The sequence below is a fragment of the Taeniopygia guttata genome, chromosome 9 (genome assembly GCF_048771995.1).
Source record: "Taeniopygia guttata chromosome 9, bTaeGut7.mat, whole genome shotgun sequence".
NCBI classification, from domain to species: domain Eukaryota; kingdom Metazoa; phylum Chordata; class Aves; order Passeriformes; family Estrildidae; genus Taeniopygia; species Taeniopygia guttata.
The window spans coordinates 5861811-5886429 of NC_133034.1; the positions used below are offsets into that span (position 1 = coordinate 5861811).

At 51.1% G+C, this 24619-nt stretch overlaps 1 long non-coding RNA gene across 2 annotated transcripts in view; it reads left to right on the forward strand.

Moving 5' to 3' along the window:
• Positions 1-217: 217 nt before the first annotated feature.
• Positions 218-24619, forward strand: part of LOC140684743 (uncharacterized) — a 73160-nt gene continuing 48758 nt past the window's right edge. The window contains exons 1-3 of one of the 2 annotated variants that reach the window (XR_012057452.1): positions 218-372; positions 12145-12303; positions 22924-23030. This is a non-coding gene — a long non-coding RNA (uncharacterized lncRNA). The remainder of the gene's footprint in view (positions 373-12144; positions 12304-22923; positions 23031-24619) is intronic. The other variant, XR_012057451.1, reaches the window with a different exon arrangement.

The window sequence follows — 24619 nt, forward strand, 5'->3', positions numbered from 1 at the left end:
TCCTCACTTCTTTCTAAACCTGGGTCCCGCCAACCAGAGGAGCGCATCCTTGGCAGGGCGGAGACCTCGCTAGCCCGAACCGGCACGGCGTGAGGCGAGTGCGGGCAGGAGCCGGGAGCGGAGCTGCAGGTGGCAGCAGCAGCCTTGCTGTGGTCGCAGGAGCCTTGCTGTGCCTGCAGCAGCTTTGCTGTGCCTGCAGCAGCCGTGCCGTGCCGTGCCGTGCCGTGCCGTGCTACAGCAGCCGCGGTGATGCCGCTGCAGCTCCGCGCCGCTGCTCAAACACCCTTCCCTCCTCCTTAAGTGAGATCCGGATTCTTGGAGAGGGAGAGAGAAGGGGAGGCAAACCCTTTCTGCAGTGCCAGCCGGAGCCTGGTAATCACATTTGTGTGCGGTGATTGGTTGGGTTGGGTTCTCCGAGCCCTGAATTGAGCAGATTTTGTGCTTTTTGGAGGTGTATTTCTCCTGTTCTCTCTGTGCTTCGCTGTGATAGCAGGAGCTGTTCTCCCACGATAGCGGGAACCAAAGACAGCAGTCATTCTGGGCGTTATTATTATTCCAGGCAGGGATACAGCCCTCGGAGCTGCTCCGTGAACTTTGTGGCTGAGAGAGGCATCTCTTCCCACATCTCCTGGCTCTGTCTGCTCATCCTGCCCATGGCCTGGGTGGGGTGACCCCAGGATTTACCTGCAAGTGTCACTTTGATAATTTCTGTGCACTCCTCGTGTGCTGCTCTCTGCAGCCCTGGAACTGCTCAGTGCTGCCACTGCCAGAGCCACCTCCAGTCCGTGGGCAGCAGGAAAGGGATTGGGATTCTGCCCCTCTGCCCTGCTCAGGTGAGAGCCCACCTGCAGAGCTGCCCCAGCCCTGGGCCCAGCACAGGAAGGAGCTGGAGCTGCTGGAGAGAGCCCAGAGGAGGCACCAGGGTGAGCAGAGGGATGGAGCAGCTCTGCTGGGGGAAAGGCTGGGATTGTTCAGCCTGGAGAAGAGAGGCTCTGAGGTGACCTCATTGTGGCCTTGGGGATTTTGGGAAGGAATTGTTCCCTTTGAGGGTGGGGAGGCCCTGGCACAGGGTGCCCAGAGAAGCTGTGGCTGCCCCTGAATCCCTGGAAGTGTTCCAGGCCAGGGTGGACAGGGCTTGGAGCAACCTGGGACAGTGGAAGGTGTCCCTGCCCATGGCAGGGGTTGGAATTGGATGATCTCTAAGGTCCCTTCCAACCCAGGCCATTCCATGATTCGTGGCAGAGCTGCACTGCAGTGAGGAGCTCCAGTGTGTAGATGCATTTTGGAAGGTGGTTGGAGCTAAATGCTGCAGAAATTCTCTGGAAGTAGTAGCTCTGTTGTTTGTTTCTGTCCTGACCTGAGTCAGCTCCTTTAGAGTGATGTGTTGCTTGAGTTTTTGGGCTTGTCTCAAGAAGGGATGAGCTCCAGCTGGTGACATCCAGTGAAGGGAGGGATGTCATCTGCTTTGTCCCAGTGGCAGAAGGTTGCCACCATCAAATGAGAAGGAAAAACGGATTGGGAGAGCTGCTGCCTCCTGCAAGAGGCCCTGTGAGACCCATCTGAAATGCCCAGACTGGTACAGGGTAGTGAGAGAGCAGCTGGGAGGACTCTGTCACCTTAGAAAATCCTAAAATCATTTAGGTTGGAAAAGACCCTCGAGATCATTGACCCAGCACTGCCAAGGCTGCCACTAACCCATGTCCCTGAGTGCCACACCCAAATGTCTGTGAAATCCCTCCAGGGATGGTGACTCCAGAACTGCCCTGGACAGCAGTGCCAGGGCTGGACAGCCCTTCACCCTTCAGTGAAGAGATTGCCCCTAATATCCAAACCAAACCTTCCCTGGTGCACCTTGAGGCCGTTTCCTCTTGCCCTGTCCTTTGTTCCCTTGTTGTCAGATGAAGTGGTGCAAAGCTGAAGTGCTCAGGCCAGTGGTAGGGTTTAATTACATTAATTACTGCTAATTGTCTCCCAGACTGGATGTACCCAAGGCATGACTCTGCTGCTGGCTCATGTGCCACCTGAAACAGAAGTGTCCCTTCATCACAGGCTGTTTGGGATGCCAGCAGTGGTGGTGGTAGGAGCTCACAGCAGGGTTACACAGCACTGAAATGTGCACAGAAGGTGCTCAGGAACGAGGGATTCATGGACTCCCTTACCAAGATCCCATTGGGAATGAAGGGCAGTGCTGCCCCAGAACTCCTGCTGTGCACAGGGTCAGTGGAGCACTGAAGAGTGGCAGGGAGAATCCTGTGAATCCCTCATTCCTGCTTTTCCCTTCCCATGCTCTGCCCCACCAGCCCTACAAAGCCACAGCACCTGCATTTGAAGTGTTGAAGGAAACTTGGAATCGTGGAATGGTTTGGTTGGAAGGCATCTTAAAATCACCCAGTGCCACCCCCTGCCACGGGCAGGGACACCTTCCACTATCCCAGACTGCTCCAAGCCCTGTCCAACCTGGCCTTGGACATTCCAGGGATCCAGGGGCAGCCACAGCTTCTCTGGGCACCCTGTGCCAGGGCCTCGCCACCTTCTGAGTGAAGAATTCCTTCCTAATTTCCAATCCAAACGTGTTTCCTTCCAGTCCAGAGCTGGGCCCTCCTTTTCCCACAAGAACTGCGCTCGCAGGCATTTTAATGCATTTGATTTGTTTTTGCACAGAATGAAGATTTGCTAACACTGATGCTAATCGTGGCTCTGGAGTGATTTGACCAGATTGTTTTAGAACAAAAACCCCCGGGGAGAAAAAGACAAGTACTTTCTGCTGACATTTCTGCAAACTCTTTTTGCTTCTTTTCTGTTGAGCTGACTTTTCATTTCAGACCTTTCCTTAACTTGATTTTTGAGACGTTCAGAAGTGCTCCAAAAAGAGTTTTTCAATTTTGTGGAAGCAGATATTGTAGTCAAGACAGAATAGCTTTGCCTTTTCTCTCTTCTTCTCACTCCCAACTTTCACAATGTGCAAATCAATCAAAGAAAAAAAATGTATTGTTTGGCTGCTGGACTCCTCATCCAGCAGCTCCTGGGTAGGGCAGAGTGATTGGCTTTGTGACCTCTTGGCTCAAAAATGCCTGGGTGACAGCACTCCTTTTTTAGATTGTTTTTTTCCCTCCTGATGATGGGAATGACAAGATCCTGAACCTGTCCCTGGTTTGGTTGTGACGGAGTTTGGAAATCTGTGGCTGTGTCTGTGCACTGGGAGCTGTTTGACATCCCTGATTCCAGCAGGAGAGGGCTGGTGGTCAGAGTGCAGCTGGAGCTGCCAGAGCAGAGCCATTGATCCTGTTAGCTCCAGCTTGGAGGGGCCTGGGATGCTTTGGGGGTGCTGGCCTGTGTCTGAGCAGTCTGATAGCACAACTCCTTCATTACTGTTTATTATCCTGAGATGTTGCTCCTGCCACCCTTTGCAGCAGCACCAAATGCTCCTGATGGAAATTGTACAATCAGGGAATGGTTTGGGTGGGAAGGGACTTTACAGCTTCATCCAGTCCCAGCCCTGCCACAGGCAGGGACACCTTCCACTGTCCCAGGCTGCTCCAAACTCTGTCCAATCTGACCTTGGACACTTCCAGGGATTCAGCCACAGCTTCTCTGGGCAACCTGTGACAGAGCCTCACCACCCCCACAGCCAGGAATTTCTTCTCAATATCTAAGCTGAATTTCCCCTCTTTCAGTTTGATCTCCCTTCTCCTGGCACTCCAGTTCCTGCTGGAAAGTCCCTGTCCAGCTTCCCTGTAGCTCCTGCAGACGCTGGAAGTGGCTCTGAGGTCTCCACACAACCTTCTCTTCTCCAGGCTGAGCAACCCCTGCACTCCCAGCCTGTCTCCATAGGGGAGGTGCTCCAGTTCTGTGTGGCAGCCACAAACACAGAATTCCAGAGGGCTCTGGTTTCCCAAAATCTCTTTTGCTGTGTATTATTTTTGTTTGTGTTCATGTTTTGTTTCTGAATTGGAAAATATTCAGTTCAACCCCAGGTGTCAGCCCTGAGACTTTTCCAGCAAAACCTTTTTGCTGTGTGAGACTTTCAGCAGCTCCTAAGGATGGTCCATTTCTGGAATTCTTCATCTGTCTGAGGCTGTACCACAACTGCTGTTCCCAGCGAGAGGAGCTTTATCCCAGGACTCCAGGAAAGGCTGGAGCTGTGCCAGGGGAGTTGAGGTTGGAGATCAGGAAAGGTTCTTCCTCCAGAGGGTGCTGGGGCACTGTCCAGGTTTCCCATGGAATGGGCACGGCCCCAAAGCTGCCAGAGCTCCAGGAGAGTTTGGACAATGCTCTCAGGGTGGGATTGTTGGGGTGTCTGTGCAGGGCCAGGAGTGACACTCCAGATCCCTGTGTCCTTCCCACTGAGAATATTCCATGATTCTTTGCTGTCGCTGTTGTCAAGCTCAGCTGATTGGCAGCTCCACAGAGCAGAATGACCATCAGGTAACTCTCCAAAACTGATAAATACATAAATAATGGATGTGCTCATCCCACTCTGACAAATTATTCAAACCCATATTACAGCCCCAAAACAGATAAGAAATAACTGAGTGAGACACGGGACTCCTTTTTCTCCTTTAATCCGCTGCAAAAAGGAGCCATACAAAGATTTTTCTTGGTCTTTTTAGTTTACAGTTGTAATTTTTGGATTTTTCTTTAATCATGATTCCTTTGTGTTCTGCAGAATGAGGATCACAGGATGGAAACCTGCAAAGTCCAGAGACTCTGTAGCAGGATGTGCAGGCAGAGTCTTGCACAAGGAATGCCCAAGGGTGGGCGAGCAAATAAACAAATTGCTGAATTTCTTGGAAATAAACCTGGCAAATTAGGATTGCTAAAGCAACTGCTGAAATGGCTGCTGCCATTGAATTGTCAAAACAGGAGAGTGCAGAACTCCTTGGGTAATTTACATAGCACCAAAGCAAAAATAATGGGGAAATAATGAGCAGTTATTGGTCCTGGCTCTCCCCACTCATTATCTGAAGTTAAGACATTTATCAGTATGGAATTAAGCTGGTGAGATGTGCATGTGACACAACTACAGTGGGCAGTCAGAACCAGGGGGGGGTTTGAGGAATTAGACAATGGCAAACAGGCAGAAATAATCATTGTTGCAGGAAACCAGGTGAGCAGGAACAGTCAGGGCTCCTGGAGTGGTGTTCAGGTCACTTGGAAGGGCGAGTGAGGTGGTTTGGGGAAGGGAACAATTGGATCTGCTTCACGTGCACAACCAGTTGTGCCATGGGTGGTGTCGGAGGTTTGGGTGTGCCTGGGTTTGAACATTTGAGTGCCACTGGTGTTGGGCACTTCCCAAGCTGTTCCAAGGAGAAGGGAGACCCTCCCCAGGTGTGCCAGTACCTTTGACTCAGACTGTGGGATCCCAGGACCACTGAGGTTGGAAAAGTCTTCCAAGACTGACTCCAACTGTGCCCCATCCCCACCTTGTCACCAGCCCAGAGCACTGAGTGCCACATCCAGGCTTTTCTTGGACACCTGCAGGGATGGGGACTCCACCAGCCCCTCCTGATGCCTGACAGCCCCTGCCATGAGGAATAGGCTGGACTGGAGGACATCTCTTTTTGCAGAAGCCATGGGGAGACTTAATCTCAGGGTAAAAATCTGGAGACTGCTCTTCATCCCTCCCATCCCTGTGTTTGACCTCAGAAGAAAAGAACAGGCACTGGAATAAGCTGGAGCCTTCTGTGTCCCTGAAGCCAAGGTGTGAGGGCTCTTCAGGCAGCTGAGGCTTCTGCTGGGTCCTGGCTTCCTCCAGGAATGGCTGATCTGACCTCTGAAAGCAGCTCCCTGGTGCTGACTGGGAGGCAGGAGGGCTGAGCCAGCCCTGCAGTGAGCTCTGACAGATGCCATCAGAGCAGCTCCCCATAAATAAAGATGTAACCGGGCTGCGTGCTGCACTCACACAGCCCGAGGAGGAAACTCTGACACCCCTGGCCTTTTATCTCTCGCATCCCCTGGCAGCTGTGAAGGAGCCTCTGACCCGAGCTGCTCATTTTGTTTCAGCAGGAGTCGGTGCTGTGCAGCTTTGTTGCTCTGTGCTGCGGAGGAGGAGGAGAGCAGCGGGCGTTTTGTTGAAGTTCTTAATTGCAGGCACAGCAGGATTATGGAAATGTCAAGAGGGAAGTGACAGGGAAGACCTGACAAACACGTGGGGGTTGGTTGATTCACTGCTCTCTTTGCCACTGGGGTGGTGGGTGGATTCGGAGGCAGAGGCTGGACTGGGGCTGCTGTATTTGGGCCTTGCTCAAATCCAGGCCCAGGATTAGCAAAACCCAACACAAGTGGCCCGTGCCAGAGGAGCTGGGAGGAATGACAGCGGAGAAGAGCAGGATTTGGTCCCCTCTGTATGAACCTGCCCCAGGGAGCCCATGGGAGATGCAGGTGTAGCACCTGCCTGTGCCAAACTCCATGTGCAATTGGGGGTGGGTGTTGTGGCAGGAGAACCCCAGGGGGAGGCTGACTCCAAACAGCATTTCAGGAGTTAACAAAAAAATCTCTGCCTCGTCGTGATTTAGCAGATATTGCTATTCCATTTCCTTCAGCCTGACACGAGGGTTCATTCCTCATCTCAGGAAAACTGAGATGCTGTCTTTGGGGTGCAATTCCTTGGGAAAGAAGCCTCTGCACCTTTAGATTTCCCTCTGAAGAGGGAGAGGTGGATCCTGCTGCTGCCATGGCCACCTGGGCGCTGTAGCCAAGCAAGCAGAACACAATGGATTCAACCTTGGAGTTGCTGCAGGGATGGGATTTTCCACAGGCCCCCAGGGCACTGCTGGAAGGAGGGGGCTGCTCCTCTCAAAGCTCCCCAGAGGGTTTGTTCCACAGCAGATCCTGTGGCTTCCTGAGCCATCCTCTCCAAAGATTATCCAGCTGCTGTGCTTGATGCCCCTGGTGCTTTCTCCCTGTCAGCCAGGACACGAAGCCCAGGTTGACACACAAGGGTCCCTCATCCGCTCCCAAGGTGAGGAGTTGTCTCCAGGTGGCTGTCGGAACTCAAAATGTCCCTCAGACATTTTTGGAGGTTCTGGGCCCAGGTCAGAAGCATTTGAGACCCTGGCAGGCAGCTGGAAACAGCTGTGATTTTGGGTTTGAACCATGGAATGATTTACCAACCTTGCAGGAAGAACAAGAAGTCACAAAAGTTTAGATATTATAGTAGAAGTAGTCACAAATTAGGGGGAAGAATTTTTGAGTGCTGTACAGGGGGGTTTCAGTTTTGTACATGGGGGTCAGAGGTTTTAAGAGGTTGGCATTTTTCTATTGGTTTAGGCTGGGGACATGCTGTTCAACGTAGATGATAGATATTGGCACATTATTGTAAATATAGCACAGGTAGTTTCTGGTATTTAATGTTTGTACCATCCCACTGAGGGCAGAGCCCCACACGCTGCCCTGCAGGACAGAGCTGCGGCAGGGCAGCAGAACATGTTAGAGATAAACAGAATAAACAACCTTGAAACCAGCACAGATGAATTATGGCTTCTTCTTTGGCAATGGGGCAGAGAGACAGAGACTTTCTACAATCTCAGAATCATCAATACCACAGATTCCGACAGGCCTCTTAGGTTGGCTGGGAAAGCTGCATGGAGAAAGGAAGAAATCATCCAGATGTATCATCCAGATGTATCCCAGAGCAGCAGCTCCATCCTGGCCAGGATGGGATGATCCTGGTGCTGGCTGAGCTGTAGGACTGAGAGCTGCAGGAGAAGGGACTCCTGCTGGGAAGGACAGTGCTGTCCCACTGGCCTGGACCAGGCCAGGATCTGTGAATCCCACAAACCCTCATTTCTGTGCTCACAGCGATGCCAGTGAGCCCTCCCCAGTGCCTGCTGGATTGTGCAGGGAATGCTGTGGTTGCTGGGATGTTTGCACAGGCAGGTTCCCAGGGAGCTGCCAGACGCTCCCATCAGTGGGAACAGGCTCTGGCAGGGGGCTGGGAGAGGCTGCTCAGCTGACAGACACAGCTCTTCGGTGTTTTGGGGACCGGGAAGGAGAAGGAGCAGCCAGGAATATTTATTGCCCACAAGTTCACAGAGTGACAGGGAGGAGAAGCCAGCCAGGTTCAAAATGGGTGGCTGGAAACAGAGGAAAACAGGGAAATGAGAGAAAAGAGTAGGAGGATTGGCAGAGGAGAAAGCTGTTCTCAAAGTACAACTCAAGTGTTGGAGAGAGTCCAGAGGAGACACCAGGATGAGCAGAGGGATGGAGCAGCTCTGCTGGGAGGAAAGGCTGGGAGAGCTGGGATGGTTCACCTGGAGAAGAGAAGTTCTGGGACGGTCTCATTGTGGCCTTGGAGCGTCTGAAGGAGCCAACAAGAAACATGGAGAGAGAATATTCCCAAGGGATGAGTGCCAGGACAAGGGGGAATGGCTTCCCACAGCCAGAGGGCAGGGATAGATGGGATATTGGGAAGGAATTGTTCCCTGTGAGGGTGGCAAGGCCCTGGCACAATTGCCCAGAGAAGCTGTGGCTGTCCCTGGATCACTGGAAGTGTCCAAGGCCAGGTTAGACAGGGCTTGGAGCAGCCTGGGATAGTGGAAGGTGTCCCTGCCCATGGCAGGGGGTGGAATGGGATGGGATGAGCTTCAAAGTCCCTCCCAGCCCAAACTACTCCATGATTCCATGACACACTGGGAGTGAGTGTACCAAACATTTGTGGAACATGGAATGGCGTGCCCTGGAATGTTGCTTCTTTCTTACCTTTTCCTTTACAAAGGCCAGGCTCCCTCATCTCATTAATCTATCCCTTAATTTTGATCCCCTAGTGCTCATATTCCTTGTTGAGCATCTCTGTGTTTGTAGCCCGAGTAATCTGGGTAATTTTGGGTTTGTACCAGCAGCTGGGCCAGGGCCAGGTTCTGTCTGAGGTTCTGAGCTGGAGGCACTGCAGGGTGGTGGCTGCAGGTCACAACTGCAGGGTGCTGAACATGTCCCTGGAATTGGCAGAGCCCCTAAACATCGAGTGGTCAGACTCTGCCCTTGCTCGTTTTCCCAGCTCCTGGTGAAGGACATTGTTCCTGCTTTTTGGGCCCTTTCCCTACCTTGTTGCTTGTTAAAAAGGTGTTTTGCTTTCCCGGGGTCTTGGAGAGGTTTTGTGACATTTTGAGCTAAACTTTGCTGTTTCAGCAGCCAGCAATGAAGGTGCTCTGTTCCAGGCACTTGTTCCATAAGCAGCAGAACTAATGAGCCCCTGGATTTGTATCCCACTTTCCTGACCTTCGCCTCCCCCTTTGTAATATTATCTCTTCCCAGAGAGCCAATGTGTCCCTGTCCCCTTCCTCCATGTCCTTTCACTCTTGGCACTCACAGGCTGCCACGTGGAGCAGTTTTCTCAGCTCACATCACAGCCAAGGCACTCATTTGGCTCTGTCTCTTCCCCATTCCCACCATATTTTTTCCCAGGATTTCTCACTATTTAATTATCTCCGAGCCTTCTGTCAGTCTGGGGGAAGTTTAAGTTCCTAGAGGTAGGAATCTGCTGCTCAGATGGACCAGCAGTTGTACAGACAGCGGGAAAGGAGTTTCTGCAGAATAAATCCCTTTTTTGGGAGGTGTGGATGGTGTCCTTTGTCCCTGTCAGCTGCCTGGAAAGCCAGAAACTGCTGTGGGTTGGAGAGGAAAAGCCTGGGAATAAACAGGAACACAGCAGAGAACTGGGGGTGTCAGCAGGGCAGAAGGATGAGAGGAGAGGAAACAAAGGGTGTTTGGGATGTTCTGAGCAGAGTTTGTCATCTCTGGCTTCCCATCCTTGGCACTGTTTGCATTTGGGCAGGACCTGCCCTTCCCAAAGGATTCAGAGGATAAACTCAGTGCAGGAGCTCAGATCCAGCCACGGAGGGCTCAGCCCTGTGCAAGGGGGTGAATCGTGGAATCCTGGAGTGCTTTGGGTTGGCAGAGACCTTAAACACCACTTTGCTCCAGCTGACACCTACTGCTTGTGCCTTTGTCCCCGTTGGATGTTCCTGCTGGGAGGAGATCAGAGGTTGGAGCAGGATTTTCTCCCCTGGCTGTGCCTTTGCAATCTCCAACCCCTCACAGCAACTGCTCAGCCCATCCATGTTCCACTTTTCCCAGTGTACTTCTGCAGCCTTGGCACTGCCCAGTGACCCAAGAGGAGTGAGGAAGTCAAATCCAATTTGTGACCTTTCAGTACTTCCAGGGAGTTCATAAAAAAGAGGGAGAGTGACTTTTAACACAGACAGTGCTGGGACGAGGGGGATGGCTTTAAACCAAAAGAGTAGGAGTTTATCATCTGAATCCTATGGGAAAAGCATGTCCGGCCCAAGATTTAGGTTGTAAATTAGGGAGAAATCCTTCCCTGTGGAGGGTGCTGAGGCCCTGGCACAGGTTGTCCAGAGCAGCTGTGGCTGCCCCTGGATCTCTGGAAGTGTCCAAGGCCAGGCTGGACAGGGCTTGGAGCAACCTGGGCTAATGGAAGGTGTCCCTCCCTGTGGCAGGATGAGCTTTAAGATTCCCTCCAACCCAAACCTTGGTAGGACTGTGACCCACTACAGGATTTGTACATCTGTATGTGTCCCAAACCTTGGAGGAATTGCTGGGAGAGAGCCAGGGCACTGCACTGTGCTGGGAATGTCCATTCACAGGCAGCATCTGGAAAAGGCCCCAAATTTATCTCTGTCGTTGTCACTCCCCATTCACCCCCTGAGTGACTCAAGCAGCTCTGCACGGAGCTCTGCATAACTTGCCTGACTTTAGGAGTCAGCGAATGATAAATGTCTGTATCCTTGGATGAGGATAATCCAATCATACAAGTCTGGCTGGATTTCAGCTGTTCTCCAGAAAAAAAAAAAAATAAAAAGGAGGAGTGGAGTAAAATATTTACTTTTGGTGCTTTCCACAAGTAGAGATGACAGAGCGTGGGAAAATAAAAGCCAGTCCTGGTGGGCAAAGGTTGGAGAGGAAAAGAAGGGAGGAGAATCTCCTCTCTTTGCTGGTAAAAAGGGGCTTGGCAAGAACAGAGCCATTCTTTGGATTTCTCCAAGGCACAGGATGAAGGCAGAATATTCAATGAACATAACTCTGCCATTGTCAGTGCAGGGTTGTTGATGCCAGCCAGGCAAGCCGACCCCGAGCTTTGATTAAAAAAAGTCAGCCAGCCCCAAATGTTTCAATAAAAAAGCAGTTATGAAAAAAACCTTGTGCTTTGGTTAAAGAGCACCCAGTGCCGGAGTCATTTATTACAGCTGAAAGGATTAAATGTCATCAGGGAACCCAAAAAGCAAATGAATCTGTAATTAAATGTTTAGCCCAGCCAAGGCAGTGTGGCAGTGCCAGGCTGAATAATGTATAGAGGAACCAGCCCCAGCTCTGTTCTTGCTTCCCTTTTTTTTTCATTAACTGTATCTGTATTAATGCAAAAAAAGGGAGCTGAGTGATTTTCAGCACATTCTGGATTTGTTGGTGTTTTGATGATCCCAGGACTCAAAAAGCTTCAGCTGAGATCAGTGGCAGCTTGTGCTGGACTTATCCAAACAGGAGATGTGATACCTGCTGGAAAAGCAAACAGGAGAGCGAGTGAAAACAAACACTGAAAATCCACTGAGGCCTGGCCCAGCAGAGCCTGGAGAGCCCTGGGCAGGGCATTCTCCTTTTTTCCAGCCTTGCCTGTGGAAAGCTGCACAAATCTGAGCTGGCAACAGAGCTGAGGTCTCTTTCCTAATTCATGTTATCAATAAATACAATGCAAAGATTGAGGCTGGCTAACAAAAACTGAACCCAGGACATTGAGACATCGAAGGAGAGGAGGAAAAAGATGATCAAATTCAGCTTATAAAGCACAGCAATCAAAGTGGTGCAGAAAGGTCATTTCACTTCATCTGATTGTATGTTATGTGTCTGGGAAGCCTTTTTTTTACCCAAATATGGAGATGGAGTGCCAACATTTTTAAGCCTAATCAAGCTTACCAATTAGTGGAGACATTCTCAATGACAATTGTCAATTAACCTCAAGGTTAGAAATCCTGAGTAACCTGAACCATCCTCAAGCTCATGTCAGAGTCCCAGTAATACCCTGTAATATTAAAATAAACCTCCAGCAGTTTTTACACATATGCAGACCCAATGTACCTCTGCATCTTCCTGAAATCTATTTTCAATTCTTTCATAGTTTCTTTTTTTTTGCAGCTAAACATTATTAACCTTCAGAGCTGTCTGTCCTACTTATGGTAATCGAGGCAGCAGCAACTGATTCTGCTGGAACATTGATCCCTCTGTCTCCAGGTTATTGTTCTGCCTCTCCCCCAGCTGGGACCTCATTCATCGTGGTATCAGACCTTGAGATCTGTAAGTTTTACCTGCTCTTTGATGTTGCTCCTGTTCCAGTCGGAAAGGCAGTGCTCAGCTTTTGGAATCAGGCTCTGTGAGCACCTTGAGGCCAGAAAGGGATTTGGGTTTGCCTCCCTTGCCCTTCTTCCACCCAGCAGCCCACCTTCCACAGCTGAAGAAGCAGGATAGACTAAATTCTAAATATTCCTGAGATATTGGAGAGCTGAGACCTGAATCCCCACTTTCTGGAAGCTTTTTAGGCATGTCCTCCCCAAGGGCAAGGAATTTTCACAGTGAATTTTCATTAGGAAGCAGAAAGGGCTGGGAGAGGCATCGCTCCTGTTCATTGTCTGCTGTTCCTTGTTCAAGGCACTGTTGTGCCAAAGGAGGGCCTTGGAAACCTGGAATTACTTTGGAAAACGGCCTCTGTGTTCCCAGGAAGGGTGAATTGATGCCTGAAAAATTATCTCCCTTCCAACACAGGCAAGAGTGCTTTAGAGAAAGGATGTTCTTCACTTCAGCACGTTCAAAGAACCATTTAGGTGTGATTTGTGGGGCAGCTCCTGCCAGAGCCCTGGCTGGCTGCCAGGGTCAGGCACGGGGAAGAATCCTCTTGGGATGGGAAGTCTGGCATCGTTTGTCTTACCAGGGGCTCATCACACACTCTGTGTGTGTGGGGTGTGGCTGTGAGGGTGTCAGGAGGGAGGGAACTGCGCTCCCAATGCAGCATCATTAAAATGTTCCACTTCATTTTCATGACCCCTGGGGGACAAGGAGAATTTTAATAGGCTTTGGGTTCTATCTCCCCAGTTCTGTCCCATTTTCAGGTTAATAATACTGATGTCTCTTATCTCTCCTCTGCCATCAGGGCTGGAATGGGGGAAATCCAGCATTTTGTTGGGAGTTTTAAAGCTGCCTTGAAATCTGTCGAGGGAGATAAACTATCTTTGCTATCAGAAAATAGCTTCTCTCTGCTATCTGCTGGAGCAACCACAGCTCCACAAAGGATGCTCCTGCCCAAAGGCTTCTCAGAGAGAGACAATCCCAGGGGAAAGGTGGGAGAACCCAGGGGGATTTTGGGGACCCTCTGCATTCCAAGGAGGTGAGGTTTCAGGGAGTGAAAAGACTTCTGGAATCTTGATGAGCCACGTGAATCCTGTAGCAGCACCCTGGTGAGGAGCCATGGAGAGATGAGCTGAGGCTGTAAAGGAATTCCCTGAGTCAGGAGATGGTTCTGCTCCCATTTGTCATGGCAAGAGGGTGGAATTGAGTCGTTTGGTTGCTGTAAATCACAGAATCACACACGGATCTGAGTGTATTTTTGTGTGCGATATCCAGGTACAGCCCAGGGGAGCTCTGGAGAAGGTTTCTTTTTTTGACTGCTTGAGGTTTGTTCTGTAAGTGAAACATTTCCCTCCAGCCAAAATGTTCCACTTGCCAAAATTATCCCCATTAAATGTTACCAGAATCAATATCTAAATTATTCTGCTTAAATGTGTGGCTTTAATGAACCAAGGCAAATGAAGCCTTTACAAAAACATTTCGAGGAAAGGATTTTGAGGATGGGAACACCTCTGATGGTGGTGACAAGTAACCAGATGTCCCAAATTACCTTGAGAGCATGATGTTTCCAGCTGGAAATCCTGGCAGGCACCACAGGTGCCAGCTCAGATGGACCAGTTGGAGAAATCATCTCTTGCCCCTGGGGATCCATCTCCCACTGGATCCCTGGGGCAGCTCACTGGCCACCCAGGAGAGTGAAGCTCTTCTGCAAAGCCCAGGATTTGAGGGAGAATTGGTGCGTGAAAATCCAGCCAATTTCTGGTGGTTTCCCTTTGTAAGAGACATTAACCCAAATATTCCAGAGCTCAGGTGTTTTAAAGAGCTAATCCACACCTCACCAAAGTGGAATCAAAATCCAAAGCTCAACCTTGGCTCCCAAGCCATGATTCTGGGAGAGGCCAGAATTCCTGTTGAGAGGCATTGTGCTAACAGACTCCTCATCCTCTCCTGCCAGGCACTGAAAGCCTTTCCTTGGCTGCTGCTCTCTCCAGAGCTCCTCTGGGAAATGCCACACTCGCTCTCTCTCTGCTGCCTGCAGTTTTTCCTTGGCACGGATTGCCTTTGGAGTCTCTTGGTTTCACTAACATCTCCCTCCTGCTAAAGAGAATGAATGCTGCAGGAACAGAGTGAGGATTCCAGCTGGGATACTCTCACCCTGACACCTTTCCCTCACTTTCCTGGGGGACTATTTCCATTTCTTTGCTGGTTTTCCACCTTGATCCATTTCCCCACTGGAGACTTGTAGGTGTCCCTTGGTGGGATACAGCCCCCTCCCTTCTGGGATCACTCTTCTGTGTGTATGGACTCCTTTTGGAGACCTTCCTTCTGTTTCCCTTTCAGCTGGGAAGAAGAGTCCCACAGTTTCCCCCATTCCTGGTGGCTTCCTGTAGCTCCTTAACCAAGAAATTCCAAGTTTTCATTAAACCTTTTCCAATCCTTGGCACAGCTGGAGGCACTTATTCCTTAGGTGTAGAGGGAGAGGGATTTTAGTTGCAGAGAGATCCTACAAGTGGTTCTCTGAGTTGTAAATTCAACATGAAGATGCTGAAACCCCTCCTGCATCCAATATCCCGATTTTAACATTAACCAAAGGAACACTGATAGCAATTCCTGGCATTTAGGAGCTGCATTTTCTGGGTGTGGTGAGTGTGTGTAGAGACCTTTCCAACACCAATTTTTTGGTTCTGAATGCACACTGAGTGTCAGGATTTTGGGAGTGGGAGGTTGGCTGCCCTTTCCTGCACATGGCTCCTCAGAACATTTCCCCGAGCTGCTTGCTCACTTCCATGGGGAGGAAGCACACGAGAGCACAGAGGAGATAAAACCAGCCAAGCTGAAGGTCAGTTCCTGAACTAGGCTGGGGTTTGTGCTGAGCCAGGGTTTGTGCTCATCCATGGGTGGGGGTGGGAGGGGAGGTAGTGGGAACACTGGGGGAAGCAATGGTTTTAAATAGATATTTATGGAGAATATCAACATTTGGCATTTCCCGATTTCAGAACAGTGGAGGAGGAACCCAGAACTCCAGCAATCCCCCTCCTTCCCTCCGTGCCAATTAGGACCTGAGCCTGCTGCCCTCCCTCACATGGAACAGCCACTTGGGCACCCGTGCCAGCAGCACCTTCCCTTGGGAGCCAATTCCTGCTTCCAGTGGCTCAGAACCATCCTGGGGGGGGTTCTGTGTGCTGGAACTCTGCCAACCGCCTGTTCCAGGGAACCAGCACCTAATTTCAGGAGATTCTCTGTCTTCTGTCTCTCACCTCTTCCCCTGAGCAGGGCTGGGATGTGGACATGCACTTTTCCTTTTTCCTTCCAGCCAGGCACCAAGACTTCCCATCCACCTCCCAACTGTGTTTTTCCAAGGTCTCAGGTCCTGCCACCCCCACTCCCAGGTGGCTGCTGGAAGTCCCCTGTTAATGTGCATTTCCATGAGCTGCTGTCTCTGGCAGCCTGAAGGTTCCAAGCCTCAAACAGCCTTTTCCTCTCTCTTCTGGGCTGCTCTCCCAAATATTTGCATTTCCTTTCTCCATATCCTGCTGTCACCTGCTGCTGTTGCACTTTGCATCTTGGCAGCCCGCTTGTGTCAGAGGGGTTGATCCCAAAACATCACAAGGTGTTGGGAAATCTTCACTGCAGTTCAGGGATCAGCTGTTGTTCCAGCAGCATCTGGAGCTTCCAACCCCTCTGCTTGCTGGGGATTTCAATCACTGCTCCTTGGCAGGGGTGCAGCATTCCTGGGAAGTTCCTTCCTCAGTGTCTGGTGGCTGTGCTGAGCACAGGTGTCTTTGGATCACCCATTTCTCTTGGCACAAGAAATTTTTATCCTTTCCCAACTGCATTCAGGGAGTATGAACAGTCCTTTTCCATTGATTTCCCGAGTGCTTTCAACTGGTGAGTCCAGGGGGCAGGGATTGTAGTAATTTTGGAGTTTCTGAATCCAGAACCATTTGTGGCCCCAGCACAGAGCTCTGGAGGTGGTTACAGCTTTCCCAAAGGTGCTGACAGCATGGAGCAGGGAGCAGGAAACACCAGAGGAACCAGGGAAGCCACTCTGGAGGATGGAGGAGGACACAAACTCTGCTTCCCGAGGCTGCTGGATTAATGAAGATGAGAGGTGTGGAGCAAAGTCTCCTTCTCACTGCTAGATTTGGGTGGGATGAGGACAAGAAATGATGCAGGAGCCAATAAACAAGTGGATCTTTGGATGGAACAACCTCTGCTGGCTCCAATTCCCTGAGGAAAATGTTCTTCTATAATGTCCCCAACCCTTCCTTTATTCCTCTCAGAGCTGCACCATTTCTTTCCCCCATTCCCACACCTCAGGAATGGGAGATCCAGTGTGACATACCCAGATGAATCCCATTCCCAGAGCCCAGGGCACGCTGAGCCTCTTGCCAGCAGGAAAAGGGAATTTTGCTGAGGATGGGAGAGTTGCCAGCATGAAGATGGCACCTGGTGTCAGCAATGCAGGAGAGCTCAGTGGGAATCCTCAGAATGCCTTTTATCTTTAGCAGCACAGCTTCCCAGAAAGCTTTCAGTTCCTTTTCTTCCTACCAATTAAAACAGAATAAAAATATTACGAGCTGTTTTGTCTGTTTTTAAAGGAAAACAAATAAAAAGGGGTTTGGCAGAGCAACACTCTCAAAAATTGTGCTGCTTTCGGGGTTTCACTTGGTTGACTTGTTTCTTTTAGGAGGGTGGCTTGCAAATTTTGTGCAAACACAATGTTTTGCTTCAAATCACCTCATGTTCTTGAGAAGTGGTGTATACATGTTCCAAATTTGCTGTGTTTAAAAAGGAGAGGCGTCTACCAGCAGGGTGGTTTTGAAGAAAGGTGTGTGCTCTGGGTTGGGTTTGAGTCTGTCATAAATATCTGAGCCTCGACGACTCCAGGATCAAACACTGCTTTTGAAATTAGGAATAAAACCTACAATTAAAAAACCAACCCAGCCTCGTCTGCTAATGGCAGCCTGTTAGTGCTGTGTGCTCCAACAGAGCTGGGGGAGGAGCTGGAAGCGGGATTTTATCCCTTATTTTTGATGTGCTGACTGAAGTGAGCGCTGCAGCCCTGCTGCTGCTGTGTCCTCTGCCAGCACAGATGCCCAGGACAGCCCAGGGAGAGCAGCGTGGAGGGGCTGAGTTGGGGATGATTAAAGAACCTCAGGAAGCCAGGGTGGAAAGAGGAAAGGACTCTGAAGTTTGTTTTAGGCAGGATTTAGGGTTCCCAGTGCAGCAGCTCAGCAGGAGGGATCCTGACTCGGGCTGGGGGAGAACCAAACTCTGATCAACTCAGGCTCCGCTATCCCTGCAATATTCCTGCTGCCTCTGCTCCCGGGTCACAGATGGGAGCTGTGCCCTGGCTTGCAGGTCCTGCTGGGAAAACTTTTGGCTTCCCCAGGACTGTGCTCTCTAGCACTGTGACAACACAGGGCTGCTCCATCCCTGGAAGGGTTTAAGGGCGGTTGGATGGAGCTCTGAGCAGCCTGCTCTGGTGGAAGTTGGGGTGGAATGAGATGAACTTGGAAGTGCCTCCCATTCCAAACCAGTCTGTGGTCTCACAGGGCTCCAGGGATGTCCCAGGAGAAGAAAAGTGACAGGGCAGGCTTGGGACATCACGGACTTGAGCAGTCAGACTTCCTGCTTAAAGCTCTGCTGGGCAGAGTGCAGGGGAAGAGCTCATGGAGGGCAATGGAAAACCTGTGGATATCCCAAAATCCCATCATCTGCTGCTCTGCTGTGCCTGGTCAAACAGGCCCTTCTGGAGGGGCTCAGCACCTCTGCAGGCAGTGCATATGGAGTCCTTGGAGGGCTGGTCTGGGTGGGGGACTGGTTTTGGGATGCCTTGAGCTTCTGCCACACCCAGTGACACAGAGCCCGAGCAAGGTAACGATGTCTTGCCCTGCTGGGGCTGCAGGGACTTGCTGAGCTCCACGTTGCTCCTGTCCCAGGGAGCCCAGCTGATGGCTCTTTAACTGGGACACACACTGGGACATGGTTTGCTTTGCCTGCTGTTTGCTGACCCATTCCCAGATCCAAAGGAGGTGGCCAAGCCTTGTTCTGCTGGGATTTAGGTCACAGCCAAAGCCCCACAGCCAGAGCTGGGAGTGCACAGAGCCTCAGAGATCAGAGCCTGGCTCTGTCCTGACCAGACAGACCCCCAGGCAGAGGGTCTGGAGAAGATCACCAGCCACCACTGAGCAGGAGAGGCGTGGGATGGAACCACTCCAGGCCTTGTTCTCCTTATCTCTGGTGGAGATGGAGACAGTGCCTCACGCAGGGACAGGATGTGGGAGGAGAACCTGGGTTTGTCTGATGTCTGGAGGCTTCAGAAGCGGATCCAGAGGGATCAGAGGGGAGGCAGGAGTGAGTGGCAGGGAGTGTTCGATCCAGGCCCTGCTGCTGGCTGTCTTTATGTGGCATTTGAGACAGTGTGGGCAGCTGGCTCCAGCTTTCCCTCCTGACGCCGCTTTGTTTGGAAGGTTGTAGACACATGTCAGCAGTGATGGATAGATTTGTTTGACTTCCTGTCAAATCAATGATTACTCCTAGAAATCTCTTTTATTAGTTTATCAGAGGAAGTTCTCTGTCATTTATCCCAGCGGAGCTTGGCTGCCTGGTGTCACCGAGCTGGAGTTATTGCTGGCTTTATTGTGCTTTTAGGCTTTGACACCATATTTATTTTTTGTCTTGCTTTGGCACTAGGAAAGGATCACTCCTGTTTCCCTCTCATTGCACAGAAGGTTTGTCTTTCCTTTCCCATCCCAGTCCTTGGAAATTTGCAGGAATTTGCCCCAAGTACCAAGGTTTATATCCACATTCTCTGTTCAAGTCGGACTTGATGCTGTCTGGCTGTTCCTTGCCATTTTTGAGTCCATGAAGGTCTTGGTTTCCAAGGAATTATAGAAGGTTTGGATTGGAAGGGATCTTAAAGATCTTCCAGTTCCAACCCCCTGCCTCATAGAAGTTGGAACAAACGGGTTGGAATCGGAGGAAGGAGGGGTTGGTGAGTTAGAGGGGAAAGTCACAGGGATGTATGTCCCAAATCCTCTCCATTGGGCTTGTTTGGGTCCAGGGAGAAGTAGGAGCTCCTCTCTCCAAAGTTTTAATGCTGCATCCCAAGGGATGGGCTGTGGGGGTGGTTTGGTCCCAAGGCTCTTCCATGGCTGCAGGAGCACTGTGGGGCTGAACTGGGCTCCCTGCAGGCCTCCTGTGACATTCCTGGGCCATCTCCATGTTCCCCAGCCCTTTGGGATTTGGAGGGTCCTCTGCTCACAGCATCCCAACCCTGCAGGGCTGATGGACACCCAAAGGCTGGCAGAGATTCAAAGTGCAGCCCCTTCGTGTGGGCTCAGGTGGGGGAGCTGGGGCTGAGCTTTTTTGGATCCTCTGGATCCAGCAGCTTTTCTGAGAACCATTTCATAGCTGTTTTCAAACTGGGGAGAAGGAGACTTCAGGCGTAGCTCACACATAAAAGAGCTGTGCAAATTACTGAGTCATTCCTATCTTTGGTTATTTGTCTCCATTAAAAAAGCTCATGGAATGACTTCAGATCAATCTAAATAATATTTTTCCCATTGATATTATGAATCATAGAATCACAGAATATGCTGAGCTGGAAGGGACCCATCATAAAGTCCAGCTCCTGGCCCTGCACAGAACACCCCAACAGTCCCCCAGTGCCTGAGAACATTGTCCAAATGTCCCTTGAGCTCTGTCAGCCTTGGAAAAATTACTGAGGATCACAGTGGAAAGGAAGATGCTTTCAAATCAGTTTAAAAACTAATCTTGGAAAGGATTTTTCTAAGTAAAATCTTGGCTTGAATGAAAGTAATGAAAAGAAACATCACCCTGGCTGCTCTCAAACTTTCCTACCAGTAACAGAAACCCAGAGAACTGAGAGTGCTTTCTTGTTCTGCTTTATCCAGAGGGAATTCTTCCAGAGCCAGGCTCTGCAGCTCTTCCCTGCCCTCTCCAGTGGCTGAGCACATGCTTTGGGAGCTGCTGATCCTGCCAGGATAACAGAGCTGACCCCGGATTCAAGGAGGAGAGGGCTCTGTTACAGCAGGGAGGGGACACCTGAGGGCAGAGCCCCACATCATTTCAGCCACCAGTGGAGCAGAGGGGAATGAGGTGGGAACGATGCAGCTGCACAGGAACAGGCTCTGGGTGACTTTGCTCGAGTTGTGGATGCTGCTGCAGCCTCCTCCCTCCTCCCAGGGCCAAAGGTCTTGCTGTGTTGCCCTGTTAGTCCAGGACCTCCTAAGCCAGGCTTTGGCACACTGATCTTTGTCTTCTCTCTGAGGAGAGAAACACCTGCAGTTTATGCTTGAGCTACATGGGAGAGAAGGAATTTCTGCCACTGAGCTGAGGGGGATTTGGGACCAGTTTAAGGTGAATATACACCCAGTTTTGGTTGTCTGCTGATCCGGGCTGCTCTACCAAATGCTTCTCATGCCTCATACACGTACACGTACTCACACAAGCATTTGGTAGAGCAGCCCGGATCAGCAGACAACCAAAACTGGGTGTATATTCACCTTAAACTGGTCCCAAATCCCCCTCAGCTCAGTGGCAGAAATTCCTTCTCTCCCATGTAGCTCAAGCCCCTCAACTGGAGCTGATGTACTTTCATATCCCCTCATGGTCCTGGTTGTTTTTTGACCAGGAGTTGGATGTCTGGAATTGGTACCCAGCCTTGAGGGAAAACAACATCCAGCTGATCTGTTGTGTAGTGGTGGGGGCAGTAAATGAAGCTGAGGGGAGACAGAGGCAGTGGTTGAGGCCTTCAGTGAGAAGATAAAAGCCTGTTCTGAGATCAAAGGCAGAGGGGAGAGGCACACAGTTCCTGAAAGTAAATAACCACCAACAACCATCAAACGTGAAGCTGGGATTTGTCTCTGGAGCTGAGACCAGAGCACATCCCATCCCTCACCAGAGCACACCCCATCCCTCCATCAGCAGCTGGGCCTGACAAGGACAGGAATTTCCTCCTTCTGATGGGTCACTGGAACTCTGTGCAGAAGGAAAGGTACAGCCTATCACCCTTCCCAGGACAGGAACCTGTTCCTTCTGCTGGGAAGTGCTTCCAGAGAGAGAGAGAGAGAGATCGAGATCAATTCTCACTCTTATCAGGCTTTTCTACCCAGGAGTTAATGAATCAAACACCTGGTTTGATTCCCAGGCTGGTCCCAAATTAGTGAGAGGTGCAGGGTGTAGGAATCACCTGCAGGAGGAACAGAGGGGGAACTGAGGAGAAACTGAGGAGGAACAGAGGAAGAACTGAGGAGGAACAGGGGAAGAACTGATGGAATCCTCAGGAGAGGCGGGTGCAGTTTGCTGGCCCAGGGGGGCCCATTAATTTTGCTGGTGTGTAATGCAGAGTGCAGTGATTGCTCCAAACAGAAATGATTTAACCTTGAGCGAGGGAAGCACAAGGCAGCAGCAGCCGTGGAACAATACAGAAATTCCATCAGTGATCCCGCGCGCGCTCCGGCGGCTCCGATGTCAGCGATCCATTATTGCCATGAGCTGCTGGAAGTGCATTATGCATGAGCCCGTGGCCACTGCTGGATCAGCCAGGACTCCTCCAAGGCACCACAAATATCCATTTGATTTCATGGAGCTGGGCTGTGCTCCTTGGCTTGGGAAGACGATGCTGCCTGGGTGTGGGTTTGCCTGAGTTTGGCACGGAGGGGATTTTCCATGTGTTTCCCTGTGGGTGTGGATTGTGGCAGCCCCCACAAAGGGCTTGGCTGGGTGACTGCAGCAGGAGCAGCACCTTAGGCTCCCTGGAAATGCTGGATTTACTGTGGGGCATTGCTTTAGGGACAAGCTGAAGGACACCTCAGCTTTTGGCACCTACCCAGGTGGGCTGTGGGGGAAGGTGGGAAGGTAGATGGGGCTTTGCCATCCTAAGGGTGGGATCACAGAATCATGGAATACCCTGAGTTGGAAGGGAGCCGCAAAGACCATCAAGTTCAACTTCTGGCCCTGCACAGGCACCACAAAACCCCATCACTGAGACCTCACCGGGGTCAGCAGTTTCCTCTTGAGGAGCAGCTCCAGTCCTTGCTCTCTGTGACCAGGGACAGCAATGGCCAATGATGACAGAACCCAGGCTGGAGCTGTGCCAGGGAAGTTGAGGCTGGATATCAGGAAAAGGTTCTTCCCCCAGGGGGTGCTGGGCACTGCCCAGGCTCCCCAGGGAGTGGGCACAGCCCCAGGGCTGCCAGAGCTCCAGGAGCATTGGGAAAACACTCCCATGGAGGCACAGGGTGGGATTGCTGGATGTCCTGGCAGGGTCAGGAGCTGGATGATCCCTGTGGGTCCCTTCCAGCTCAGGGTATTCCATGGTTGTAAGGAATGATGGCTGTGAACAGCTCTGCATTGCTGTATGCAGGGTTTAACAACTGCCCAGGTGGAAATAAGGATGGAGGAGGCTTTTCCTGAGGCAGAGCTCAGGAGCTGTGGGATGCTCTGGGACCCGCTGAAGGCTGTTTAGCACTGACCCTACCAGCTCATCCCTCAGGTCTCAATACCTGGGTGTTGCCTTGGACTAAAGTAGTGTCTCCTTTACAGCCTGTTCTGGACTGAGTTCTCCCTCTCCAGAGGTTTCCCAGAGACCAGAGCACAGCTCACAGATTTCCCCGTGTCCCTGGAATCCAGGCTGCCCCATGGGAGCCCAGGTAAGTGGTGGGGAGTAACAGCCTGCTTGGAATGAAATCACATTTCTTCAGTAGGTGAAACAATACAACAGAGGGAAAGGGATTTTAAAACAACAAAGGCCCACAGCATATTTTACCTCATTTAATCTTACAAGCTACATTTGATAGGCTTTTCTTTCCCCTTCTAGCTTACAAAGCTCTAGTTCCCCTCCTGGGCTTAGTTCTGCTCTCCCCAGTCCCTGCTTGGAAGGCTCAGAGCAGCATCTGAGGGGCCCATGGGGAGCCAGAGAGGGGCTGTTCATCAGGAGCTGGAGTGCCAGCACAGGGCAGAGAGGTTTGGATCAGGCAGAGGGCAGGGTTAGATGGGCTATTGGGAAGAAATGGATCTGTCTGAGGGTGGTAAGGCCATGGCACAGGTAGCCCAGAGCAGCTCTGGCTGCTCCATCCCTGGAAGTGCCCAAGGCCAGGCTGGACAGGGCTTGGAGCCACCTGGGCTAGTGGAAGGTGCCATATGAGTCACAAAATCATGGAATATCCTGAGTTGGAAGGGACCATCAATCCAGTCCTGGCCCTGCACAGACACCCCAACAATCCCACCCTGGGGATCCCTGAGATTGTTGTCCAAACTCTCCTGGAGCTCTGGCAGCCTTGGGGCTGTGCCCATTCCCTGGGGAGCCTGGGCAGTGCCCAGCACCCTCTGGGAGAAGAACCTTTTCCTGATCTCCAACCTAAACCTCCCCTAAGGTTCAGCCTCCTTCATCAATGTTAGGTTCCACTGAATCAGTTTCTGCTCAGAAAGCTGGGAGAAAACAAGCAGGGTATTTTGTCCCCTTAGCTGACTGCAGTTTCAACCTCCCAAAACCTGGCAATCTGGCTGCACTGACGTTGCTGCTGAAAAGAAACAGAATTAGAAGGAATCGGGGGAATTATTCTGTAGGCTTGTGGAGTGCCTGCAAACCCAAAACATTCTGTATTATTGTGATGTCTAAAAGAGTGAGCTGTGCTTGTCCCTCCAGGGAGTCTGCACCAAAAGGAGGCTCCAGGAGTGGCAGACAGGGCTCTGAACTGAGACCCACCTTTCTCTTGCTGAGCCCGAGGCTGCTGCTGCTCTCCAGTAGATGCCAGGATTATGGAAGAGCTCAGCAGAGCGCTGTTCTCCAGCAGTTCCTGCTATTTCCCAGCCACCCCTTACATTTCAGACCTTTGATGTTCACTTTGTGGGATAGAACACAGCGCTAATTAAGTCAGGATCCTGAGCAGTTTTGCATCTCCTGCAGTCATGAAGGGATGATCTGTCACTCCCGAGACTGCCAGTGCTGATCCAGAACAAAGAGCCGTGGCATTCCCACATCATCCGAGGAACAAAGGCAGGCCCTAAAAGGCTGCACATGCTGAGTGCAGAGCACAGCACAGCTCCCCTGACCTGGGACAGCTCCCCCCAGCCCTCTGTTCTTCGGCAGCTCCTGTCACATCCCTGCTCTCCTCCGTGCTCTGGGGCAGCAATTCTCCCTGATTATGCCTGTGCAGGAGGCTTTGATCTCCGTGCCTGCATCCTGTATTACAGCACGGAGAGCCTTTCATAACCAGAGCAAGAAGCCCATTAATAATTT